General features: G+C 46.9%; 1 pseudogene; it reads left to right on the forward strand.

Annotated features, from left to right (window-relative positions):
- The first annotated feature begins 13633 nt into the window (after positions 1-13633).
- On the forward strand, positions 13634-15057 carry LOC138767452 (uncharacterized; annotated as a pseudogene).
- The last annotated feature ends 2276 nt before the right edge of the window (positions 15058-17333 follow it).

Genomic DNA, 17333 nt, shown 5'->3' on the forward strand with positions numbered 1-17333 from the left:
AATTCTGGATAGTGATTGTTTCGAAACAAAGGTGTAAAATTAAGAGCCCCCACAACCCCCTCCCCTTTTTTCACAAGATACCATGCGCTTAACAGCATCCTCTGTATGGAGTATTTAGGGTACCCTGATTGACTTTTCATTTCCAGCACCTCAAATATGTTACCAGCTGCTCCCTTCTGTTCTTCCACCCAATTTGCCAGTACCTGCACCTCTTTCCATTTAGTCAGCCATGTCAATACCATTGGTACATAATATCTAAACACATCAGGCATAGCTAGCCCTCCCTTTTCTTCAGGTTGAGTTAAGTATTTCATTCTAATACGCGTTCTTCTACCTCTCCAAATAAGCATGTTAAATACCGCTTCTATCCTCCGAAACACCCGTTTACCCAGCCATACTGGTGCTCCTGCCAATACATACAGCAACTGGGGTAACCATATCATTCTAATTAACCCCATTCTGTCCGCGCTCGATAAGGGTAATTTATTCCATATCTGGGCTTGTTGTTTCATTTTATTTAACCTCTTAAGGACATAGGACGTACCGGTACGTCCTATGTCCTCACTTGCACTTCAAAGCGGGGCCGCGCGGCGGCCCCGCTTTGAAGTGCCGCGATCCCGGGTGCCGCGTGTAGCCCGGGACCGCCGCTATTAGCGGGCACGGTCTGATCGCCGTGCCCGCTAATTAGCTAATCGGAGGCAGCTGTCAAAGTTGACAGCTGCCTCCGATTACCGGAGGCAACGTTTCCCTGGTGTCTAGTGGGGGAGATCGCTCCTCCGGGACCTTGTCCCGGAGGAGCGATCTCCGTTACTGATGCCGGCCGGGGACGCGTCCAAGATGGCGCCGTCCTCGGCTCGGCACTCGTTTACTTCCGGCTGCAGCAGCCGAAAGCAAACGAGTGCCGATCTCATGGATCTCTGCAGCATATCTATGCTGCAGAGATCTCAATGAGAGATCACAGTGTATATACTAGAAGTCCCCTAGGGGGGCTTCTAGTATATGTGTAAAAAAAAAAAAAAAAGTGTTGTTAATAGTAAAAATCCCCCTCCCCTAATAAAAGTCTGAATCACCCCCCTTTTCCCAGGTTTTAAATAAAAGTAAACAAATAAATAAATAAATAAACATGTTTGCTATCGCCGCGTGCGTAATCGCCTGAACTATTAATTAATCACATTCCTGATCTCACACGGTAAACGGCGTCAGTGCAAAAAAATCCCAAAGTGCAAAATTGCGCATTTTTGGTCGCATCAAATCCAGAAAAAATGTAATAAAAAGCGATCAAAAAGACGTATATGGGCAATCAAGGTACCGATAGAAAGATCAAATCATGGCGCAAAAATGACACCTCGCACAGCCCCATAGACCAAAGGATAAAAGCGCTATAAGCCTGGGAATGGAGCGATTTTAAGGAACGTATATTGGTTAACAACGGTTTGAATTTTTTACAGGCCATCAGATACAATATAAGTTATACATGTTATATATCGTTTTAATCGTAACGACTTGAGGAACATGCATAACAAGTCAGTTTTACCCCAGGGTGAATGGCGTAAAAACACATTTCCCCCAAATAAAAGAAATGCCTTTTTTGTTTTCAATTTCACCACACTTTGAATTTTTTTCTGGTTTCGCAGTGTACTTTATGCAAAAATTCAGCCTGTAATTGCAAAGTACAATTAGTGACGCAAGAAATAAGGGGTCATGGGGGTTTCTAGGTGGAAAAATGCAAGTGCTATGACCTTTTAAACACAAGGAGGAAAAACCGAAAACGTAAAAACGAAAATGGGCCATGTCCTTAAAGGGTTAATCTAGGGGAAATATTCAGTTCTTCAAATCTCCGTATGTCTGCAGTAATCATAATTCCCAGGTATTTGAAGGAGCCCTCCGGTTTTAGTACCTGTAACTCAAGGCCTGGCTCAACCTCAATCTCTGGATCCAACAGCAGCAGCACTGATTTGTTCCAATTAATACCCAACCCAGAGTATTCCCCAAACCTGCTGACCTCCCTCATTGCTTCCTCTAGACCCACCCCGGTATTTCCCAGAAACAGGAGCAAATCATCGGCATACAATGCCACCTTGTCCTCTGTCCCCCCGGCTCCAAAGCCCTCGATCTTCTTGTTCTTATTTAAAGCTCTAGCAAGTGGCTCAATAGCCAGGGCAAAGAGCAGGGGGGAGAGAGGACAACCTTGTCTAGTGCCCCTCCTTAACCCAAAGTACTCGGGGGAGGCACCATTAATTGACACTTTAGCCCTCGGCCTCAAATAGATCAGTTCCATCCACCTTAAAAAAACCTCCCCAAAACCAAAATTCCTGAGCACACTCCATAGATAGGGCCACTCCACACTGTCAAATGCTTTTGCTGCGTCTAATGACAGTATGGAATGGCCCCCATCCTCTTTACCTATCAGAATGTTAGCCTGTACTCGTCTTACATTATCATGGGTTGATCGACCCGAAATAAACCCACATTGATCTTTACCAATCAAAGTCTGCATCACTTTAGCCAACCTATTGCTAGCACTTTGGACAACAATTTCATATCTAAATTAATCAAAGAAATAGGTCTAAATGATTCTGGGTCCCTCAGGTCTTTCCCTTCCTTAGGAATCAACACAATTTCTGCTTCATACATTGAGTCTGGCAAATATCCCTTTATATGTGAATCTATCAATACTTCTTGAAGCTGTCCCACCAACACCTGGCCTAACATGTTATATACTTCTGATGGCAGACCGTCTGGCCCTGGTGTCTTCTCCTTAGGCATACCTTTAACCCCTTAAGGACAGAGCCTGAAATGGCCTTAATGACAGAGACAAATTTTATGAATATGACCAGTGTCACTTTAGTCATTAATAACTTCGGGATGCTTTTACCTATCCGGCTGATTCTGAGATTGTTTTCTCGTGACATATTGTACTTTACATTTCTGGTAAATTGGAGTCGATACTCATAACAAATCTTTATGAAAAAAACCCAAATAAGGTGAAAAAATGTGAAAAAATGCATTTTTCCAACTTTGAAACTTCTTTGCGTATACAGAAAGTGGTTATACCACATAAATTATATATTAAATAGCATTAGCAACATGTCTACTTTATGTTGGCGGCATTTATTAAACTATCTTTCATTTTTTTTAGACGATAGGAAGCTTAAAACATTAGCAGCAAATTTCCAAATTTTCAGTAAAATTTCAAAATCAGATATTTTTAGGGACCTGTTCAGGTTTAAAGTGTATTTGAGGGGCCTGTATGTTAGAAAGCCCCACAAAGCACCCCATTTCAGAAACTGCACCCCCCAAACTCTGCAAAAGCACATCCAGAAAGTGTTTAAACCCTTTAGGGGAGTCACAGAAATAAAAGCCAAGTGTGTAAGGAATTTGAAAATTTTAATTTTCTGTGCAGAGATTTTATTGTAATCCAATATTTTTCATAATTATAAACCTATTACCAGAGAAATGCAACCCAATAATTATTGCCCCGTTTCTGCAGTTTATAGAAATACCCCATATGTGGCCCTATTGCGCTATTTGACGCAACCACAAGCCTCAGATATAAGGGAGCGCCTAGTGAATTTCAACGCCTCCGTTATATTTGGTCATTTTTGACTGTACCACTTCAGGTTGGCAGAGGCTCTGGGGTGTCAAAACCTAAAAAACACCCCTAAAGGGACACCATTTAGAAAACTACACCCCTCAAGGAATGTAACAAGGGGTGCGGTGAGCATCTGGACCCCACAGGTGCTTCACAGATTTTCCGAACAATATGGCGTGAAAAAAGAAAAATTTATTTTTTACACTAAAACGTTGTTCTAGCCTTCAATTTTTCATTTTCTTAAAGGGATAAGAGGCAAAAAAAGACAAAAAATGTGTAGCGCAGTTTCTCCCGAGTACAGAAATACCCCACATGTGGCGATAGAGTGCCAAGGGGGCGCAGGACGAGCCTCCAAAGGGAAGGAGCGCCAATTGGCTTTTGGAAGCTGAATTTCACTGAAAAGGATTTCAAGGGCCATGTCGCATTTACAGAGCCCTCGTGCTGCCAAAACACTGGAAACCCCCCACAAGTGACCCCATTCTGGAAACTACACCCCTCAAGGAATCTAACAAGGGGTGCAGTGAGCATATGGACCCCACTGGTGACGGGCACAAATGTGGAACAATGTGACGTGAAAGGGAAAAATTTCATTTTTTCACTTTCATGGCACAAATGTGCCCGTCATCAAGGGGTCCATATCCTCACTGCACCCCTTGTTAGATTCCTTGAGGGGTGCAGTTTCCAGAATGGGGTCACTTGTGGGGGGTTTCCAGTGTTTTGGCAGCAGGAGGGCTCTGTAAATGTGACATGGCGTTCATCATCCATTCTAGCCAAATCCAACCTCCAAAATCCAAATGGCGCTCCTTCCCTTCGGAGGCTTGCTCTGCGCCCACATGGCGCTTTATGTCCACATGTGGGGTATTTACGGACTCGGGGGAAATTGCTCTACACATATTGTGTGTTTTTTTCTCTTTTAACCCCTTGTGAAAATGATAAATTCAAGGCTAAACCAACATTATAGTGTAAAAAATGTAATATTTCATTTTCACGCCACATTGTTCCACATTTGTGCCCGTCACCAGTGGGGTCAATATGCTCACTACACCCCTTGTTACATTCCCTGAGGGGTGTAGTTTCCATAATGGGGTCACTTGTGGGGGGTTTCAACTGTCTTGGCAACACAGAGGCCTTTTGAATGCAACATGGCCCCTCAAAATCCATTCCATCCAAATCCAGCCTTCAAAAACGAAATGGTGCTCGTTCCCTTCGGAGGCTTGCCCTGCACCCGCATGGCGCTTTATGTCCACATGTGGGGTATTTACGGACTCGGGGGAAATTGCGCTACACATTTAGTTTTTTTTCTCCTCTTTTAACCCCTTGTGAAAATGATATATTCAAGGCTAAACCAACATTATAGTGTAAAAAATGTAATACTTCATTTTCACGCCACATTGTTCCACATTTGTGTCCGTCACCCGTGGGGTCCATATGCTCACTACACCCCTTGTTACATTCCTTGAGGGGTGCAGTTTCCATAATGGGGTCACTTGTGGGGGGTTTCAACTGTCTTGGCAACACAGGGGACTTTTGAATGCAACATGGCCCCTCGAAATCCATTCCATCCAAATCCAGCCTTCAAAAACCAAATGGCGCTTCTTCCCTTCGGAGGCTTACCCTGCACCCGCATGGCGCTTTATGTCCACATGTGGGGTATTTACGGACTCGGGGGAAATTGCGCTACACATTTAGTTTTTTTTCTCCTCTTTTAACCCCTTGTGAAAATGATATATTCAAGGCTAAACCAACATTATAGTGTAAAAAATGTAATACTTCATTTTCACGCCACATTGTTCCACATTTGTGTCCGTCACCCGTGGGGTCCATATGCTCACTACACCCCTTGTTACATTCCTTGAGGGGTGCAGTTTCCATAATGGGGTCACTTGTGGGGGGTTTCAACTGTCTTGGCAACACAGGGGACTTTTGAATGCAACATGGCCCCTCGAAATCCATTCCATCCAAATCCAGCCTTCAAAAACCAAATGGCGCTTCTTCCCTTCGGAGGCTTACCCTGCACCCGCATGGCGCTTTATGTCCACATGTGGGGTATTTCCGTACTCAGGGGAAATTGCTCTACACATTAAATGTTTTTTTTATCTTTTAACCCCTTGTGAAAATGAAAAAACATGACAAGATTAATGATTTAGAGTAAAAATTTTACAAAAATTACACTAAATGTTGGTCTAGCCTTGATTTTTTTCCATTTCCACAAGGGGTTAAAAAGAAAATGAACACAAAACGTGTAGGGTAATTTCCCCTGAGTATGAAAATACCCCACATGTGGACATAATGTGCCATATGGGCACAGGGCAAGTCACCAAAGGGACAGAGCGCCATTTAGAGGCTGGAATGGAGGATGGAGGCCATGTCGCAATTACAAAGCTCCTGTGCTGCCAGGACAGTAGAAACCCCCGACAAGTGACCCCATTCTGGAAACTACACCCCATAAGGAATCCAACAAGGGGTGCAGTGAGCATATGGACCCCACTGGTGACGGGCACTTACGTAGAACAGGTGCCGAGAAAATAAAAAATACAATTTTTTTCATTTTCACGTCCCAAATGTGGCCGTCACCAGGGGGCCATATCCCCGCTGCCCCCCTTCTTAGATTCCTTATGGGGTGTAGTTTCCAGAATGGGGTCACTTGTGGGGGGTTTCTACTGTCCTGGCCGCACAGAGGCTTTGTAATTGCATCATGGCATCCTCTAATGGGAATGCTGGCCATACCTACTTAGCTGGGGAAAAGGGACAATTCTAATTTATTTGGGGGTATTAGGCCAATTATTAGTTTATAAGGTTGGAAATGACAGGTGTCCATCAAATTCAACCTGTGTTGATCCAGAGGAAGGCAAAAAAAAACCCTCGTAAGGCAGACGACAGTAGCCTCATCACAGGGGAAAAATTCCTTCCCGACTCCATAATGGCAATCAGAATAATCCCTGGATCAACGTGACCCCTGAAATAGGAATAAGGGACAGAATTTAGATAATGTAGAACCCCAGTGACGTGTGGTGCGCCTTGGAGCGATCCAGTATGCAGAGGCCGGGGTGATCAGGACAGGCGTCACACTGGAAAATATTGTCCTTCCTGATCCCCCTGTTACACCACACTCTGCACTTCTTCTGGGGTCTCCCTTTCTCCAGTGTGGGGGACGTCACCTGGAAAATGTTGCCCTGGTGCGATACGGGGTCCTTCATATCCAGAAGCGCTGGGTCCGCTCCATGGCTGCTAAATATTAGGGCGCTATTACTACTTCTGATATGTTCAGATCGTGCCGCAAGCTACAGGGCAGCGAGAGACCAGAGGAGGGGGCGCTGGTATAAAAGTTATCCCCGTACAGATGGTGACCTTTATCCAGCAGTGGGAAGATCAGTTCCCGGACGATCTTCCCACTAACTCCGAGGATGGGGGGGCATCTGGGGGCTGGATTCGGGTGTCCCTTCCTACATACACTCTAAGGGTACGTGCACACTGCGGAATCGCGACAGATAACCCTTCGTGCATTCCACAGCTGGCACCCACCGGCGGACTGATGCAGGCGCGCGTCTCCACACGTGTCATAGACTCCATTCTATGCACGGGCAGATTCCGCTCTCCGTCCAACGTGTTCATTCTTTGGATGGACGATGGAATCCGCCCGTGCATAGAATGGATTCTATGACACGGGCGGAGACACGCGCCCGCATCAGTCCGCCGGCGGGTGCCAGCTGCGGAATGCACAAAGGGTTATCCTTCGCCATTCCGCAGTGTGCACGTACCCGAAATCTGTAAGTGTACCCTAAGGCACGCTCACAGAGTTTGTAGAATTTCACTCCATACCGTCATCTCTTATTGGGACGGTACTGGCGGAAAAGATGTGTCTGGGGGGCAGCGTACGCTACACTACCCCCAGACACGTCACTGGAGGATGAGGATGATGAGGATGAATGGAGGAACGAAGGACCCCCCATTCATCCTCACTGGCTGTTTCGGTGTCGGAGGTAATAATAACGTATCCCTCTGACGCCGAAAACACCCAGGGGGCCATCTTTATACGGGGACTAGTATATGGGGTATGTAGTGGTGTAGTGTCAAACTTTATTCAATGTAGTGTGGTGTGGTGTAATGTAGTGTTTTTTACGTGTTTTTTTACAGTAAGTATAAAAAAAAAAACCTACGCCAACAAAGGAGTTGCTGATAAATGCCGCACTTATGTGCGGCACTTATAAGCAGACCGTGGCAGTAGAATATAGAAAAAAAACACCCTACGCCAAAAAGGAGGAGTTGCTGATTAGCAGCGCACTTTCGTGCGATGCTGATCAACACTCAGCGGCGATAGGGTGCGGAAAATAGAAAAAAAAAAATTTGAAAAAAAAAAAAAAAAAAATTCTGAACATCCCTGTAGCTGCTGATAAGTGTATTACACATATCAGCCGCTAGAGGGCAGCAGAGCGCAAAATACGGAAAGAGCCGACGCTGGAGCCGAAAATAGCCGAGAGAAGCCGAACGTGACGTCACGGAAGAAGCCGAAGACCCGAACGAAGACGAGGATGCCGCGAACCCGGAAGACGCCGATCAGGAGCCCGGGACAGGTGAGTAATGTACAAATACCTGCTCTGGACCCCTCGGCTGCCTAGCTGAGGGGTCCAGGGCAGGTATTTACTATATTGTGGGACTCTGATCGCCGTGCCACCGGCCCGATCGCCGTGAATGGCCGGCCGGTACCGGCCGGCCGTTCACGGCGATCGGGCCGGTGGCACGGCGATCACCATTACTTTTTACAGTAATGGCGGTCGGTGCCGTCCTCGGACAGCACCGACCGCCATTTTTTTCCGGGTCATCGGGTCGCCGATGACCCGGAAAGGTTCCGATCGCCGCTATTGGCTGATCTGAATTGATCAGCCTATAGCGGCGATCGTAAGCACGGGGGGTGTTAACCACCCCCCGTGCCGTGAAGCTAAGATGGCCTGCTATGATTTATAGCAGGCCATCTTCCCCGACCGCTGTGTGTGAACACGCAGCGATCGGGGAAACATCGGGCGTAAATTTACGCCCTGATGCGCCAAGTACCAGGGCGCGAGGGCGTAAGTTTACGCCCGATGTCGTTAAGGGGTTAAGAGTATTCAACAACTCCTCTCTCTCTATTGGGCGATCTAACCACTCCCTTTGTGTATCCAGCAGTCTGGGGAGCTCCAAGTTCTGCAAGTATTTTTCAGAATCACATTTCTCCCGATCTAATTTAGTATCATATAGATTCTCATAAAAGCTAGCAAACACCTCCAATATTTTTTTTGTCTCTCTAACCACCTCTCCATTTTCTGCCCTGATCTCAGATATTACCCTACGTGGGCCTTTCCCTTTAACTAAATTAGCCAACAGTCTACCTGGTCTTCCCCCCTGAGAGTACCACTGTGCCCCTCTAAACCTACTCTGGTTCAATACCTTAATCTGACTGTATTCCTTAAGGGCCTCCACTGCTGTGCTCCATTCTTTCTTTCTCTCTGTTGTTTGTAACTCCAGGTATCTCTTCTCTGTCCCCCTCACCTCACTTCTCAAGGCTTCCTCTTGCTCTTGAAACTTCCTTCTTGCTCTAGCCACATCCCTTGTTAATAAACCTCTAAGGTATGCCTTTGAGGCATCCCATATATATCTACCTTCAGCTGACCCCTTGTTTTCTTCAAAAAATACTTCCATTTCTTTCACCATATTCTGCTTAGTTTCAATTAGCCCTAACCAATGAGGGTTACATCTAAAGCCCTTTCTCACTAACTTCTCATCCTTCCCTATATCAATCTCTATTTTTATTGGGACATGGTCTGAAAGGCTACGAGGTTCGTGTTTAATTTCTCTGATTCTCAACAATGCTTTATCGTTAGCTATGACCAAATCCAATCTTGAAAAGACCTTATGTGTTGCATTATAACAGGTAAATTCGGAGAGTTCAGGATTCAGATGTCGCCACACATCTATCCAACCTGTTTCTTCTAATACCTTCGCCAAGGGAGTTTTACCCTGCGACTGTACCCTATGCTCCTCTCTCTTTCTATCCCTTGCCTCATCAATCACACAATTGAAGTCGCCTATCATAAGGATTGGATAGTCATCGAATTTTGCTGAGAACCCAAAAAATTTTAACACTACTTCCATCGAGAAAGGGGGTGGTATATAAACAAATGCCATTACAATCAGACTACCATCCACTTCCCCCGCCATAAAAACATACCTTCCTTCCTCATCAATTTCAACCTTTTTAGGGGTAAACTTAATACTATGATGGATTAGCACACTAACTCCTCTGGAATGAGATGTAAATACAGAATGATATTGCTCAGAACACCAACGCCGCTGTAACACATTAACTCTCTCTTTTTCCAAATGCGTCTCTAAAATACAAATAATAGCAGGTAGGTGTCTGGCTAGTTCTCTAAGAACAGCATACCTCTTTAATTTCTCATTTATTCCCCTAGCGTTCCAAGCTATAATTTTCACCATTCAAAAAAAAAAAAAAAAAAAAGAACACTTCCCGCCACTGGTGCCCGCCCCTTCCCCCAATCCCCAACCCCCACACCGGCATCCAAGCCAATCTAGTTCAGATGCCGCTTAACTCTGTGCCCCTGAGCTGCCACACCGCACCGCGTCCTCTTTGAAGAAAAAACAAAACAAAAACAAACACAAGTAAGGAGAGGAGGAATTCCCCCTCCATTCCTTCTCTTCCTACTGCATACCATGATTATCTAACCAGTTTGAGACTTCCACTGGGTCCTCAAAAAAATGTGTGTTTTGCAAATATATCAGCCGGAGTCTGGCTGGAAAAAGAACTGCATACTTAAGATTATTAGCCCTGAGTCTACGTTTAACCTCATAAAATTTTTCTCTAGATTTTTGGGTTGCTGCAGAATAATCTGAATAAAAATAAATGTTTGACCCATTTATCACTGTCTGGGGTAATTCCCTAACTTTCCTTAAAATACGATCTTTATCCTTAGCACAATGTATTTTTGCTAATATCGGTCTTGGGGTGTCCCCGGAGATCTTTGTTTATATGAGACCCTATGTGCCCTTTCAACACAAAAATGCTCTGAGAGCTCACTGCTCCCTACTGTATCCACCACTAAGTCTTGGACATATTTAGTACATTCCTTTCCCTCTACTCCTTCCGGAACCCCTACAATCCGCAAGTTTAAACGTCTACTTCTATCCTCCAAGCTGACAACCTTGGTCTGCAAATCCTTATTAACATGTTTAACTTCCTTCAACTCAGACGTTAGATGAGCCACTTGCTTCTCCATTGCTCCGATTCTTTGTTCACTTACAGAGATCCTATCTCGCATTGTATTCATGTCATTACGAATAATTGATATGTCAAGCTTCATTTCCCCAATCTGTGCAGTAATCCCATTTAGGTCTCATTAGATTTGTTAATTGCTGCCAATATTTCAGTTAACGAGGGCTCTTGGGGCGAGGCACCTGCCTCCTGAGCTCCTCCCAGATCTACCAAACCATCTTCACTATTATATGAAAGACCCATTTTGTCTTTAACTCCTTCGCTCAGTCGTGGGGCTGCCTTTTTTGCCTGCATTGTTGGACTTAAAAAGCGATCCAATTTATCGTTCTTCTTCTTTCCTCCAGTACGGGACATTATCCCCTATAGTTATACACTATTATCTTCTCTGCCCGCTATACTTCCACAGTAGATTTTATAATCAGCGACTGTGCTTCCACACTAAGTTCTATCATCAGCAGCTATACTTCCACAGTAGGTTTTACAGACAGCGGCTATACCTCAGTAATAGGTTTTACAGACAGCGGCTATACCTCAGTAGTAGGTTTTACAGACAGCGGCTATACCTCAGTAGTAGGTTTTACAGACAGCGGCTATACCTCAGTAATAGTGTGAGGATGATGAATATATATTCACGATCTTGAATAAAATATCCCTGATCACTCATATTTGGCAAAGCTCCTCACCCCCCCCCCCCACACACACACACACACACCTTTTTTGTTTCTTTTTGAAGCTGGTGTCCTGTTTTCCTTTGGGCACTAGATGTCATGGCTAGATGGATTGGGGCCATATAGTGAGAGTCCTGGATATTAACAGGTTCGCTTATCTCTTACCAGACTGGGGGCGCAATAAAACGTCTTCATGGCGTAATGGCTTTATGACAAGGGGTCTGGCTGCAATATGCATCCAGAGTTCACGCAGGAGACAAACAGAGGTCACTGTAGACGTCTATGGAGAAATTTGACCCCTTCAGAAAGATGACAAGCTGTCATATTCCAGAGGTGAGATTCGCTACAGGTCAGCAGGGTAGGGAGAGGGACCCACCATTGTAAAAGCAAGAAAGTGGCTCTAGGGCAGGCATGTCCAAAGTCCGGCCGGAGGGCCATTTGCGGCCCGTGTTCCGAACTTTTACGGCCCCCCAGGTATCCAGCTTGCTATTATCTGCCTGTGTTATAAAGCATATAACATGTAGCATGTAAAATGGTCGGCCCTCGCACATGTTCACTTCATCAAATTTGGCACTCTTCGAAAAAAGTTTGGACATGCCTGCTCTAGGGGAACCCAGGGAAACCTGTAACTCCCCTAATCGGGTACACACCAGACCCATGGTTGGTATGCCCGTGACCGGCAGGTGATGCCCCGTAGTTTGATGCCCCTGGAATGCTGATCGGAAACGCGCCTGCCAAGTTATGAGGATTTGAAAATCTTCAGGCAAGCGTCTCCGGTCATAAAAGATGGACCATTAGCTCATTAGCATAGTCCCTGTCACCCCCCCTGTGAGGTCAGAGGAGGGAGGGAGACAACTGCTCTCACCATGCTTGATAAGGCAGGGAGGATGATGGGAGAGTGTTCAACACTTGGGGAACTTGTTATGAGTGTGTTGGCCCGCCGTTCCTGCTAATCCCCATAGCGTTCCAGTTCCAAACAGCCCGATAGCAAAGTAGGTTCTGGTTTTCTCCTTTTTATTTTAAGAACTGTTTTTACTGTGTGTGTATGTGTCTGTATATTTTGTACCATCTCTTTTTTTATTGTGACCTGTACTGTATGCACTGTCCTTTTTTATTTGATATTAAATTTCACTTTAATAAGAGCTTTCCTGTGTTCTAAAAAGGCCCTATGTCTCTGAAGTAAAACGTTACCAGGGGTAAGTGATTACCATAAGATTGTGATAGATGTAATTTGTAGTTGCCTTAGGTGTGCATAAGGGTAAGGTGTCACGTCAGCCTTATTGTGACGTGTGGTGGCAGCAGAAAAAGTGTAGCTTGGTGTTAGGTTCTGGTTGGTAGCTGATCCAAGACGGTCCGAGGTGAGCCCGGTTGCCTACTAGCCAGAACCTAAGTCACGAGGATCGTGACAAATTGGTGGCAGCGGTGGGATATCTTAGAACATTAAGTCTGTGGAGTAATAAATTGCTCCGTACACTTAAGGGCTGAGTTATCTGTAGCAGACTTTCTCAGTCTACAGGAAGGCTCTCAGTGCATACACTTGGTTATAACAGACATATATATATATATATGTGAAACAGTTTTTCCCCTCCCGTTCTCTGTTCTTCTATCCTATCTTTTATTTGGCAAATCCCTGCTAAAATGGCGGAGGCATATCGAAATTACACGAGAGATGGGCTACGCAGCCTTTGTGAGCAAAGAGGTCTGGAAGGAGGGAATCGCAGTAAAGACCAGCTGATCCAAGCATTGATGGAAGATGATGCCCGGCCAGAGCAGCCTGTGGTCTCCACACCATCATCGGAGGCAGCAGAGGGTCCGGTTCTGGAATCAATGGGGCACCAACGTACTGGTAGCGCCAGTCCGCAGAATGGTACGGACTCTCCTTTACCTTTGATTCTCCAACAGATGACCGACTGCGACCAAGCTTTGCGGTTGGAGCTTATACGGGAATTTGCAGCAGCAGCAGCACAACAGCAGGAGGCTGATCGAGAATTCGCAGCACGCGAACGCCAAGCTGAACGAGAATTCACCGCACGACAGGCAGAGGCCGAGAGGCAGCATCAGCTGGAGCTAGCACGTGCCCAGAGGTCCAGTAATTTCCAACCCAACCGTGAGTCCAGTGAGACGGGACACCTTAAACCCCGTTTAGATCACTTCCCGGTGATGGAGAAGGATGGGGACCTGGACACGTTTCTCAGAGGCTTTGAGAAAATTTGCAGACAGTACCAGTTGCCTTGTGAGCAGTGGGCGCGGTACTTGACCCCAGGACTGAGAGGTAAAGCCCTGGAGGTTTTTGTCTCCTTGCCCAGAGACAAGGACGGTGACTATGAGGCCATTAAGCAAGCCCTCATCCAGAAATACAATCTCTCGCCAGAGATGTATCGGAAACGATTCCGGGCTATGCAGCGTGGACCTCATGACAGTTACTCAGATGTCGTTGATAGATTGAACACCAACTTTCACCAGTGGATCGAAGGACTGTCTATCCACACCTTTGAGGATCTCAAAGACCTGATGGTCAAGGATCAGTTTTTGCACCTGTGTCCCGCAGAAGTTCGTCAGTTCATCTTGGACCGAGAACCCAGAGACGCAGCGCAAGCAGCCAAGCTGGCCGACACGTACACCGCCAATCGGGCCCCGCAGTGACCAGCTGGAAGCCGGCAGTGACCAGCTGGAAAGGGGGTAAGCAGACTTCTACCAACTCTGTCCCTGCTACTCGACCCTCTGGGGGTTCTACCCCTGTGGTCCCCACCAAACCTGTTGCTGATACCCGCATCTGTTTTATGTGTCGCAAAGGGGGACATATTAGTCGAGACTGTCCCGAGAGAAAGAAACCAACCCCTGTGCCCAAATCACCAGTTTCCCCATCTACTGTTTTGTTTGTGGGTGGACGGGGAGGGAAGCTCAGTGATAACATGCAGGCCGTTACCGTGGGTAACAAAATCACGATGGGCTTGAGGGACACTGGGGCGGAGATCACCCTTGTTCGCCCTGAACTGGTGAACGAAGAGGACTTAATCCCTGGGAAAACACGAACTGTGACTGGGATTGGAGGAGTGAGCCCTGCTTTGCCCATGGCGAGGGTATTACTTGACTGGGGGGCTGGGAGTGGAATAAGGGAGGTGGGAGTGACGGATCATATTCCCACGGATGTCTTATTAGCCACTGATCTTGGTTCCTTAGTCTCCCACTATGTACCTGCTGATGTCAGGGAGGATTCACAGGTTCCTGGCATTTCGTGTGAATCCCCCTCATTGGTTGGTGCTAGTGCGGAGGTCTATAAAGATGACCTCACTGTTTGTACTAACCCTTTAAATGTGATAAACATGAGTACTAATCCTGATGCCAATTACATAGGTAATGAATCTGATGTATATAACCAGGACAGGACACGAGATGACGACAGCACGTCTTGCTACGTTTCGGGGGTCCGCCCCCTTTCTCAAGCATGCTTGAGAAAGGGGGCGGACCCCCGAAACGTAGCAAGACGTGCTGTCGTCATCTCGTGTCCTGTGGAGAGTGAGAGTCTTCAGTAAAGGAATGGAGTCAACCAGCGCAATGGCGTGAACACCGGATCCTCCAACCTTTGAGCACTGTGGTGATATTTTTTGTTTATTCATGTGTAACAAAGTTATATTGCAAAAGGAAAATATTTACAAACAAGAATTTTTCTAAAAGAATCTTTTGTCCTGGCTTTTTATTAACCTCATGCTGTTTAGACCCAGGTTGGCGACTGGGTACAGGACTGTTCACACACAGTGCGATTAGGCACCAAGATTTTTATTATTTTGAATGGGTCAGCTGACAGCTCACAGCTGAATCAAGGCATCAGAGCAGACGAGGTGATGTCTGGCAACTCTCAAAGTGACTGGGCCCAATTTCAGGCAGCTTTGCTGACTGATGGGACGTTACAGAAACTGAGAGAGCTGGCTGATAGCACCCCGGCTGAATCGGATACCGAGCGGATAACCTGGGATCAGGGCCGTCTCTATAAGCAGATGATTCCCACCGAGGATCAACCGGAATGGGTGCAGAGTAGGCAGCTGGTAGTGCCTCGTCCATTCCGGGAGCGACTACTGCAAGTGGCCCATGAGATACCCCTCGCAGGCCACTTGGGTATCCGCAAGACCCAGGACCGGTTGAAACAGCGTTTCTATTGGCCGGGTATGGGAAAAGAAGTGGCTAACTTCTGCCGGTCATGTCTGGTCTGTCAAAGGATGGGAAAGCCTGGGCATGTTCCCAAGGCTCCCCTCATCCCTTTACCGATCATAGATCGCCGTTCCAGCGGGTGGCCGTAGATATTGTAGGACCGTTAGCAGTACCCAGTAGTTCTGGCAAAAGCTACATTCTGACCGTGGTAGATTATGCTACTAGGTACCCAGAAGCAGTTGCCCTATCCTCCATCAGGGCCGATAAAGTTGCGGATGCACTTCTCACCATCTTTTCCCGAGTAGGATTTCCTAAGGAGATGCTGACGGATCAGGGAACACAGTTTATGTCTAACTTGATGGAGTGCCTCTGCAAGAAAATACAGGTGCAGCATCTGGTCGCCAGTGCCTATCACCCACAGACTAATGGTCTGTGTGAGCGGTTCAATGGCGTCCTCAAGCAGATGCTCAAGATGCTTGTGGAGTCCCACGGACGGGACTGGGAGCGGTACCTCCCGCACCTGCTATTTGCTTACAGAGAAGTACCTCAGGCATCCACTGGGTTCTCTCCGTTTGAGCTCCTCTATGGAAGACGAGTACGGGGTCCCCTAGATCTCATCAAGGAATCCTGGGAGGGAGAAGTGGGTCACCCTGACGTCTCGGTCGTAGACTATGTACTAAGATTCAGGGAGAGGATGGAAACCCTGACCGACCTGGTTCAGGAGAACATGGCCCAGGCGCAGGATAGTCAGAAAAGGTGGTACGACCGAAATGCCCGAGAGCGCATTTACGCCGTCGGACAAAAGGTGTGGGTACTAGTACCCATGCCTCAAAACAAGCTGCAGGCCGCATGGGAAGGTCCTTACACCATTCACCAGCGGGTGAATGATGTGAACTATGTTGTCACTATTGATCATATTCGCAAGAAGCACAAAGTGTTTCATGTTAACATGATCAAGGCCCATGTGGAGCGTGACACGTGCGTCATGCCAGTGTGCAGTCTGCCAGAGGAAGGGGAGAGTGACAGTCTAGTTGACGTCGTAGCTGATGCAAAGACCGAGGGGACCCTAGCCGAGGCCCAGCTGAACCCACAGCTAACAGAGACCCAGAAGTCCCAGCTGTGGGCGGTGCTGAACCCTTTCCTGTCCACGTTCACGGGGAAACCAGGGAGGACTAGCCTTGCGGTGCACCATGTAGACACGGGTGCGCACCTCCCTATCCGACAGTCAGCCTACCGGGTCTCCTTAGAGGTGCGGGCGGACATGAAGAGGGAGATAGAGGAGATGTTGGGCATGGGCGTGATCCAGAGATCCCATAGCTCATGGGCCTCACCGGTTGTTCTTATCCCTAAGAAAGACCGGACAACTCGTTTTTGTGGGGACTATCGGAAACTGAATGCCATCACGGTGTTCGATGCGTATCCGATGCCCCACATTGAAGAGTTACTGAATCAGCTCGCCGGTGCCCAATACATCACGATTATGGACTTAAGTAGGGGATACTGGCAGATTCCCATGTCCAAAGAAGCCCAGGAGAGGTCAGCCTTCATCACGCCATTTGGGCTGTACGAGTATGTCGTCATGCCCTTTGGCATGAAGAATGCCCCTGCCACATTTCAGCGCTTGGTTAACCAGCTGCTCGAGGAGTTTGAAGGGTTTGCAGTA

Source organism: Dendropsophus ebraccatus, chromosome 11, assembly GCF_027789765.1.
Source record: "Dendropsophus ebraccatus isolate aDenEbr1 chromosome 11, aDenEbr1.pat, whole genome shotgun sequence".
NCBI lineage: Eukaryota > Metazoa > Chordata > Amphibia > Anura > Hylidae > Dendropsophus > Dendropsophus ebraccatus.